The sequence below is a fragment of the Procambarus clarkii genome, chromosome 91 (assembly GCF_040958095.1).
Source record: "Procambarus clarkii isolate CNS0578487 chromosome 91, FALCON_Pclarkii_2.0, whole genome shotgun sequence".
In the NCBI taxonomy this organism is placed as follows: domain Eukaryota; kingdom Metazoa; phylum Arthropoda; class Malacostraca; order Decapoda; family Cambaridae; genus Procambarus; species Procambarus clarkii.
Genome location: NC_091240.1, coordinates 6,896,347 through 6,905,970, shown reverse-complemented (window position 1 = coordinate 6,905,970; position 9,624 = coordinate 6,896,347).

Genomic DNA, 9,624 nt, shown 5'->3' with positions numbered 1-9,624 from the left:
CGCAGATCTCCAACAAAGCGAGTATACGCAGATCTCCAACAAAGCGAGTATACGCAGATCTCCAACAAAGCGAGTATACGCAGATCTCCAACAAAGCCAGTATACGCAGATCTCCAACAAAGCCAGTATACGCAGATCTCCAACAAAGCGAGTATACGCAGATCTCCAACAAAGCGAGTATACGCAGATCGCCAACAAACCGAGTCTACTCAATCCACTATCTACCTGGAGATGAAACATGGAGTTCAACAGTTACGGAAACAAGATATTTTTTCCCTTATTGAGTTCTCTCCGGCGGAACCGGGTCACGCACGCACGCACGAAAACGGGATTCGAACGCTGTCATCACGTTATAGACAGATGATATAATGGGTCGTCAACGGGTCTTCCGTGGTTATAATTTCTGTGGCAGGTGAACAGTGAGGGTTAGTTAGCTAACTTACGCCCCAGCAGTGATGGTCTGGGGGGGGACCACACCCCAGTAGTGATGGTCTGAGGGGGGCGGACACCCCAGTAGTGATGGTCTGAGGGGACTCACACCCCAGCAGTGATGGTCTGAGGGGAACTCACACCCCAGCAGTGATATCTGTTGGAACTCACACCCCAGCAGTGATATCTGGGGGGACTCACACCCCATCAGTGATGTTCTGGGGGGGATTCACACCCCAGCAGTGATATCTATGGGAACTCACACCCCAGCAGTGATATCTGTGGGAACTCACACCCCAGCAGTGATATCTGGGGGGAACTCACACCCCAGCAGTGATATCAGGGGGGATACACACACCCCAGCAGTGATATCTGGGGGGATACACACACCCCAGCAGTGATATCAGGGGGGATACACACACCCCAGCAGTGATATCTGGGGGAACTCACACCCCAGCAGTGATATCTGGGGGAGGAGGGGGTACGCACCCCAGAAAAGCAATACCGGGAGCTGAATCAGAACAAATTGTCTACGATCCAACAACCCTTTACGCATCTACTTAACCAACCTAGAACATTTGTTCTAGATATGCCAAACCGTTTCCGCTCACTGAAACTAGAACCAATCAAATGTTGTTGTTGTCATAAAAAGCCTCGTACTGGCCCCTCCCCCCCCCCCTTCCCAGCTCATTTGTGTAATATATATATATAAGCCAATCAGAGCGAAGCAGATCGCGAAAAGATGTTGGTGGTTGGGCAGTACTTGTTGGGAATGGTTGTTAAGTCCTGGTGGGGTGGGTGGGGGGGACAGGAGGAGGAGTGAGGTGGAAGAGAAGCAGTTGGAGTCTGGACGCCTTTGGGGTCGTTGGGGTGTGTGGGGGTGTGTGGGGGTGTGTGGGTGTGTGGGGGTGTGTGGGGGTGTGGAATTCTTGAGTGGGGGAATTGCCAGTGAGTGAGAAAAAAGCGTAGTCGTTCAATATTGGTGAGTATCTCCTTGTGTTCAGGGGGGTCAGATTCACGAAGCAGTTACGCAAGTACTGACGAACGTGTGCATCTTACCTCAATCTGTGGCGGCTTTGTTTACATTTATTAAACAGTTAATGAATTCCGAAGCACCAGGAGGCTGTTTGTAACGGTAACAACAGTTGATTGGCAAGTTTTCATGCTTGTAAACTGTTTAATAAATGTAAACAAAGCCATCAAAGATTTAGGAAAGATGTACAGGTTCGTAAGTACTTGCGTAACCGCTTCGTGAATCTGACCCCCCAGTATATTAATCACTATATTGCCGTATAGTTCTGTATATATATATATATAGGATATCTGTATACGTTTTTAACTAAATTGATTAGTTAGCGTTAGATTATCCGGCGATTTCTGTTATTAGTTAGTAGAGTAATAATAACTTATTATATATGCAGTTATCTCCATTAATTAACCAAAAAATACTTTCTCCCTTGTTATATATATTGACGTTGGTAAACGTTCAACGAGTCGTTGATGACGGGGTCATTAGCGAGGTGATTAGCGAGTTCTGTGTACTCGAGCTGGTTTTAATTAGCGAGACTCGCGAGATTAGCGAGTCTCGCGAGATTAGCGAGTGAGAAAGATATCACCAACTTACTCTCTGGCACTGAGGGTCCTCGTACCTCGCTATCCTCAGTGCGAGAGAGTAAGTTGGGCTTTAAGGAGTAATTATCTACCGGGTACAGTAGATACAGGTGAGTGACGTTACAGTCTGGCTATGGCACTCGTACTGTGGCATTACGAGAGCGCTGAGAGGCACTGCGCCTCTGGGTGCTCTGAGACAAGCCTCACCCGCCCGCCATCCTAGCCACGTGGCAATGTTTTGCCTACAATCAGCTGACATCCAATGTTTACATTATGACGTCAACACTGGTGACGTCCCACTATGCCTGTGGGAGTTGTTTATGGTTGAAACCACAGAGCTCTGTCCCCTCCGATTGGATTTTCCCTAATGAGACGCCAGGTACCTCAGCATCATATAAATGAATAATTAAGCATTCAATTAATCCATCCTGTTTCATTCTTTACCGGCCCCTTGTCTTTTTATCCCATTCTATTATTTTCCCTTATCATCTCCTGTCCTTCTTATCTTCCTCTCCTCCGTCGCTATTGACAATTACAGGCCGGTTAAGGGGCCCTTTAAGCCGGTGTGGAGCTGTTCCCCCTCCGGATAATTCACTAGCCGGCCGGTTACCGCGGGATTACCTCTTACGGTGCAGCATTACTTCCGGCTCAGAGGTCCCCACTCCGAGGGGAGGAGGAGGCGGGCAGGCGTGATGATAAGGTCGGGCAAGGTGGAGGTGTTATAATGGCAGTGTCTTTCAATATGGGAACATTGTAACGTGATTATTTGAGAGAGGTGGGGAGGGGGGGGAAGGTGGTTAGGGAGGAGGGGAGGGAAGGGCAGGGGGGGGGGGGGTAGAAGGGGTGCTTGTTTCTAGTGGGTAACGTAGGGGGTTGGGGGAGGGGGGTATCTGTAAGGGTGGTAAGGTAGGAAAGGGAGGTTCTCTAAGGGTGGGTCTCACCTACCCACACACACACACACACTCTCTCATCACAGGACATTTCCTGGCATTTTTCCAATCTTTCCAATCAAATTTTAATCTCGTGTCATCTTCCAATCAGCATCTTTACATTCCCATCGTCCACTACACTGAAGGAACTCAAGATTGTATAGTTCTGACACAGGCTTTCCTGGTGTTGTTATATAGTGGGAGTGCCAGTGGTATTTTCTACCCCTGTGGCACAGTGCCTCTGTACCACACTCACTACCACATTCACCACAGCTGTGTCGTCACGTCTGTATAAGGCTTCAACACCTGTATAAGGCTTCAACACCTGTATAAGGCTTCAACACCTGTATAAGGCTTCAACACCTGCATAAGGCTTCAACACCTGTATAAGGCTTCAACACCTGCATAAGGCTTCAACACCTGCATAAGGCTTCAACACCTGCATAAGGCTTCAACACCTGTATAAGGCTTCAACACCTGTATAAGGCTTCAACACCTGTATAAGGCTTCAACACCTGTATAAGGCTTCAACACCTATATAAGGCTTCAACACCTGTATAAGGCTTCAACACCTGTATAAGGCTTCAACACCTGTATAAGGCTTCAACACCTGTATAAGGCTTCAACACCTGTATAAGGCTTCAACACCTGTATAAGGCTTCAACACCTACATAAGGCTTCAACACCTGTATAAGGCTTCAACACCTGTATAAGGCTTCAACACCTGTAGTTGTCCCCAATATTCCCACTAATCCAGCCACATACAGATAACAGGTGATTGCTTGTTCGCTAATCACCCCAGCAGGTGATTAAATGATGCTCACATTAGCCTCTTTTATCATAAACCTTCATCAATATGGGAGTTTTAAATTATATTCTCGTTATCTATTTCGCCTCTCCAGTTCACCTATCCGGTGGGCTAGGTAGCTGAGCGGACAGAACACTGGACGCGTTATCCTGTGGTCCCGGGTTCGATTCCGGGCGCCGGCGAGAAACGGTGGGCGGAGTTTCTTTCATGCAGATGCTCCTGTTACCTAGCAGTAAATAGGTACCTGGGTGTTAGTCAGCTGTCACGGGCTGCTTCCTGGGGGGGTGGAGGCCTGGTCGAGGACCGGGCCGCGGGGACACTAAAGCCCCGAAATCATCTCAAGATATAACCTATCCGGCTTTTTCCATGATTGTCTTTAATTTTCACATGTAACTATCCAATTGTCTTCTTACTACGAGTCTTTTTTTTTTTAAGAAATCCACAAGGGCCGTGAAGAGGTTTCGAACCTGCGTCTGAGAGGATCCCAGATGCTGCCTTAATCGACTGAGCTACGAGTTTTTCTCTCTTGTTTTCTGAATATCTGTCATTTCTTTGTCTCCATCTCTCTTCATTGAGTCTATTTTTTTTGTTTTTGGGTTTTGATTAATTCTTTTAATTAACTTTTTTTTTTACATTTCTTGCTTCTCTCTCATTCACTTCGTGTTCGTAAAAAAAAAAAAAAAATTGTTTCCTGGAACAGGACGTGCTACTTCCTCATTCCAACAAGCAGTTTCACCCCCTCATTCTTTTTTCCCAGTTTCTGAAACTCCTCACAGTTCCTTGTGACTCTTTTGAAGCTGTGTCTTGAACCCGTCCCACTTGGCTCTCAGATTAACTTGTTTCATAGTCTCCTTCTGAGAGGTCGCTATCGGCTCTTCGTGGTCATCGACCGCACTTTCTCACTCTCTTAAACTGTTGTTCGACTCTTATTCTTGAAGCGCTTGGAACTTTGTGAGGTTTACTTAACCTATACCTATAATAGGTTAAGTAATAATTGTAATTAAGAAGCAATAAGATGCTTATTTAACATACTAAGAAGGTTAGGTAAGGTCGGTGTTTTCTATGAAGCTTTTTAAGGTAAACTAAAATATTCACAATAAATTAGTATGTCACATATGCACTTATTTAATAAGTCAATATTGACTGTACGAAAGTGCGAGAACGGGTTGATCACTGCTATCATACGGTCTTTGGCACCGTATTGGCACTCATATTCGTCTTTCTTTCTTTCCTCTTCCTTCTCCTCTTCCTTCTCTTCCTTCTCCTCTTCCTTCTCTTCCTTCTTCTCTTCCTCCTCCTTTCCCAAGAGTCAGAATAACTCTCAAACACCATCAGGCTCCGACAGAAACATTGAAAGTCAGACATTGAAAATCCATCTACCTTCAGCGGGGCGGATAATGCGCGGTCAATTATCCATCCCTTCACGGTGATTGAATGAGTTGACAAATGGCCGTCAACTGGGCGATAATTGACTGGCTAGTGTATAACTCGGCAGCATTCAATGAATAATGGTTCTCTCTCTCTCTCTCTCTCTCTCTCTCTCTCTCTCTCTCTCTCTCTCTCTCTCTCTCTCTCTCTCTCTCTCTCTCTCTCTCTCTCTCTCTCTCTCAGCCAATGGTGGAGAGATAGGTGTCTGTCGTCCAGGTCTGGGCAGGTGTGTGTGTGTGGCCACATGTGTCGTTGACGCCTGGACAGGTGTGTGTGTGTAGTCATATTTGTCGTTGACGCCTGGGACAGGTGTGTGTGTGTGTGGCCACATGTGTCGTTGACGCCTGGGACAGGTGTGTGTGTGTGGCCACATGTGTCGTTGATGCCTGGGGCAGTTGTGTGTGTGTGTAGATACATGTGTCGTTGATGCTTGGACAGGTGTGTGTGTGTGGCCACATGTGTCGTTGACGCTTGGACAGGTGTGTGTGTGTGTGTGTGTGTAGTTACATGTGTCGTTGACGCTTGGACAGGTGTGTATATGTAGCCACATGTGTCGTTGACGCCTGGGGCAAGTGTGTGTGTGGCCACATGTGTCGTTGATGCCTGGGGCAGGTGTGTATACATGTGTCGTTAAGGACCGTCCAGGGGAATAACTACACCTGCCTATCGACATATAACTAGAAACACATCAAAACACTTCCTTCCTCCCCCCCCCCCTCCCCCAATCCCACATTTTACATACCCCCTGTCTCTCTGTCCCCCTCACCTTTATTCCTCTACCCTTATACCTACCTCATTCTCCTCCCTTTTCCTTTCCTTCGAGTACACAAACAATATTAATTTCGTGTTCCTTCTCATATTTTTTTGGGGTTGGCGAGGCGGTAATGTGGTGGAGGAGAAAACCCATTTGTCAGAGCAGCTGACAGGTGAGTGATTTGGGGCGCATGGGGGGGGGGGGGGAGGGGGGAGGTGGGGGGAGATTTTTTTACCCCCCACCCCATGGGGGGGTGGAGGGGGGGTAGGGGGAAGGATCTTGTTTACAGGTGAATGTTTTGTTGTCATTTGTTTTTTTTTGTTGTGGTTGGCGACGGGGATTATCGTTCATCTGGCTGTGTCTCCGTTTTCTGTTGGGGGTTGTCTGTTGTTGTTGATTCTGATTCTTCGTGTTTCTCTCTCTTCTTTTTTCTCTTTCTCTTCTTCTTCTTCTACTATGTCTTCTTCGTGTGTGTGTGTGTATTTTTGGTGTTTATAATAAGGTTACTTTGTTTGACTTATCTGCTGTATTCTCTTTCCTCTTTCATTTCATTTTCCTACCTCCCTTTTCCCTATCTCTCTCTCTCTCTCTCTCTCTCTCTCTCTCTCTCTCTCTCTCTCTCTCTCTCTCTCTCTCTCTCTCTCTCTCTCTCTCTCTCTCTCTCTCTCTCTCTCTCAAGTTATCCTTTCTCTCTTATTCTCTCGTTTTCTCCCTCCCTATACCTCCTACTCATCCTTCTCCCCCTCACTCATACCCTGCTCTGCCTCCATTCCTCCCTCATATCATACCCCATCTCCATCACTACTACTACATACCCTACCCTCCCTCCCACTAATACCCCTCCATCCCCCCTTCCCACATATCCCCTCCCTCCTCCTAACTTTACGAGCCATACTGTAGTCAGTAATGATACAATAATGGTATCATTCCAAGTTTATCATACCTAAGCGATTCACAGGGTCGTCAAAATAACTCCCCCCAATCCCCCACCCTCCCTCCAATCCTCCCCTTCCCATCTTCCCCCCCAATCCCCCTCCTCCAATCCTCCCCCCCCCCCCCCCACACACAAAAAAACAAAGCAATTCACACAGGTATAAAAGAAATTGTCCTAAATCCCTCCATGGCATCGTTTCGTCGGCTCGCTGCGGTTAATGGTAGGGCAGTTAGAGCAATTTGAGGTGTGCTTTATCATGGCGGTGACCTGTAATGAGGTAGCTAGGAGCCGGCGAGGTCTCCCGCTCCGGTCTACGGTACTGTTTGGGCGCTGTGCGTGCGTGTGTGTGTGTGCGCGCGTGTGTGTGTGTGTGTGTGTGTGTGTGTGTGCGTGCGTGTGTGTGTGTGCGCGCGTGTGTGTGTGTGTGTGTGTGTGTGTGTGTGTGTGTGTGTGTGTGTGTGTGTGTGTGTGTGTACTCACCTAGTTGTGCTTGCGGGGGTTGAGCTCTGGCTCTTTGGTCCCGCCTCTCAACCGTCAATCAACAGGTGTACAGGTTCCTGAGCCTACTGGGCTCTTATCATATCTACACTTGAAACTGTGTATGGAGTCAGCCTCGACCACCACATCACTGCCTAATGTATTCCATTAATGTGTGTGTGTGTGTGTGTGCTTGCGAGAGAGAGAGAGAGAGAGAGAGAGAGAGAGAGAGAGAGAGAGAGAGAGAGAGAGAGAGAGAGAGAGAGAGAGAGAGAGAGAGAGAGATCAACATACTCCATCCACTTTTCACACCCACCCACTTTGGCAGCGGGATAGAAGGGGGTAAAGGATGGAACAGAAGTAAAGGAGGAGAAGGAAGGTGGTAAATGGAAGAGGAGAAAGCAGAGGATATATAGGAAGAGTGTAAAATAAAGAGGAAGAGAAGTGAAAAAGGTATGAGGAAGATAAGTGGAAAGGTTTAAGGTATGAGGAAGAGTAGAGAATTGATTAGGTATGAGGAATAGGGGTGAAGATAATGTTGATGTGTAATGAAGAGAAAGTAGGAGAAGTAAGAGAAGAGAAGGAGTAAAGTGTAAGAAGAGTAGGGAGATAATAACAAAGAATAAACGAAGGAGAATGTGATGAAAAGGGGTGGAAACAGAGGCAAGGAGAGAAAGTAGGGGCAAGGAGGGGTGGAAATAGGGGACAAAAGAGAGGAAATTAGGGGCAAGGGGAAGGGGGGGGAAGTAGGGGCACCCTTTTTAGCAGCTTTTGCAAACCCTTTACACTTCTTTTATGCAGTCAGCTCTCTGCAGCATTTGTGCAGTCTTTGCACAACGTTTAAACAACATTTACACAACCCTTGAAACAGCGTTTAAACAACATTTACACAACCTTAAAACAGCGTTTAAATAACATTTACACAACCTTAAAACAGCCTTTAAACACCATTTACGCAACATTTACACAACTTTAATACAGCCTTTAAACACCATTTACGCAACATTTACACAACCTTAAAACAGCCTTTAAACAACATTTACGCAACATTTACACAACCTTAAAACAGCCTTTAAACAACATTTACGCAACATTTACACAACTTTAATACAGCCTTTAAACACCATTTACGCAACATTTACACAACCTTAACATAGCCTTTAAGCAACCTTTACGCAACATTTACACAACCTTAATACAGCCTTTGAGCAACCTTTACACAGCCTATACGCTGAACGCGCACGCCCCTTCACGCAGGCCGCCTCTATCAACAACGGCAGAAACAAGGATATTCAACGACTGCTGCCAAACGACAGTTAGCGAGCGTTTAGTTAAAATATAAAAAAATCTCCCGAGCAAAACTCCGGAACACACGAGTCATTACGAGAAGACAAACTCCTCGCCCAACTTCAATTAACACAAGGCGTAAAAATATCTCCAAAAACTGTTTGTGGAGAGACCAAGAACAACACTAATTTACATAATACGACTGTGAAGAAATTGCAAAATAATCACGTCTGCCCAGTTATCGTACATCATATTTAAAAATGACTAATAAGAAAAAAAGCTAATATTCAATATGAAACAACCCCACCTCCCCCCTATTCCTCCTCCTTCAAGTAGTACCGAGAAACCATGTCAATATTGATCCAGAGAGACAAAAAAGCAAGAGTCTGTTATGTATATACAGAGAATTTCGGTTGAGTATCGGCGCATCTAGACTCAGGCGGGTGACGCGGGCTGATGGCGGCGGCCCGGCAGCAAACCTAAGGGACGGGAATTGGCGGGGAAGGAGGAGTGGCCGACAATCTCCCGACGACTACCATCAAGCTACCATCTCCCCTTAAAGTGCTCGGATGATCACCAATTTCGCCAATTCGAGATTGATAAACGGCACCAGATGCCAGGGGTCGGCTTACTCCGCTACGGTATTATGTACTTCGGGGAAAGTATATGCGCGCGAAGGGGGTGGTGGAGTTGCCAGCCGCACGATCATTATGGAAATGAGTTAGGCTATCGCTGCCAGGCTTCCTGCTATCAGATGGAAACACAAGGAGCGTGAATTGCGACCTGCGCGCGTCGTAATTGCCTCCTTCGGTGGATAATATTAAAGGTGTTGGGGCCCAATTGTATGACCGAGGCGCGGGATTGCTCCAATGATGTGTGGAATGTGCAGGCGCCGGCGCTAACTGGTCGAGCGCGCGCTCACACGCACCTCATCATTACTGCGCATGCGTGCGTAAATGGGAGATTT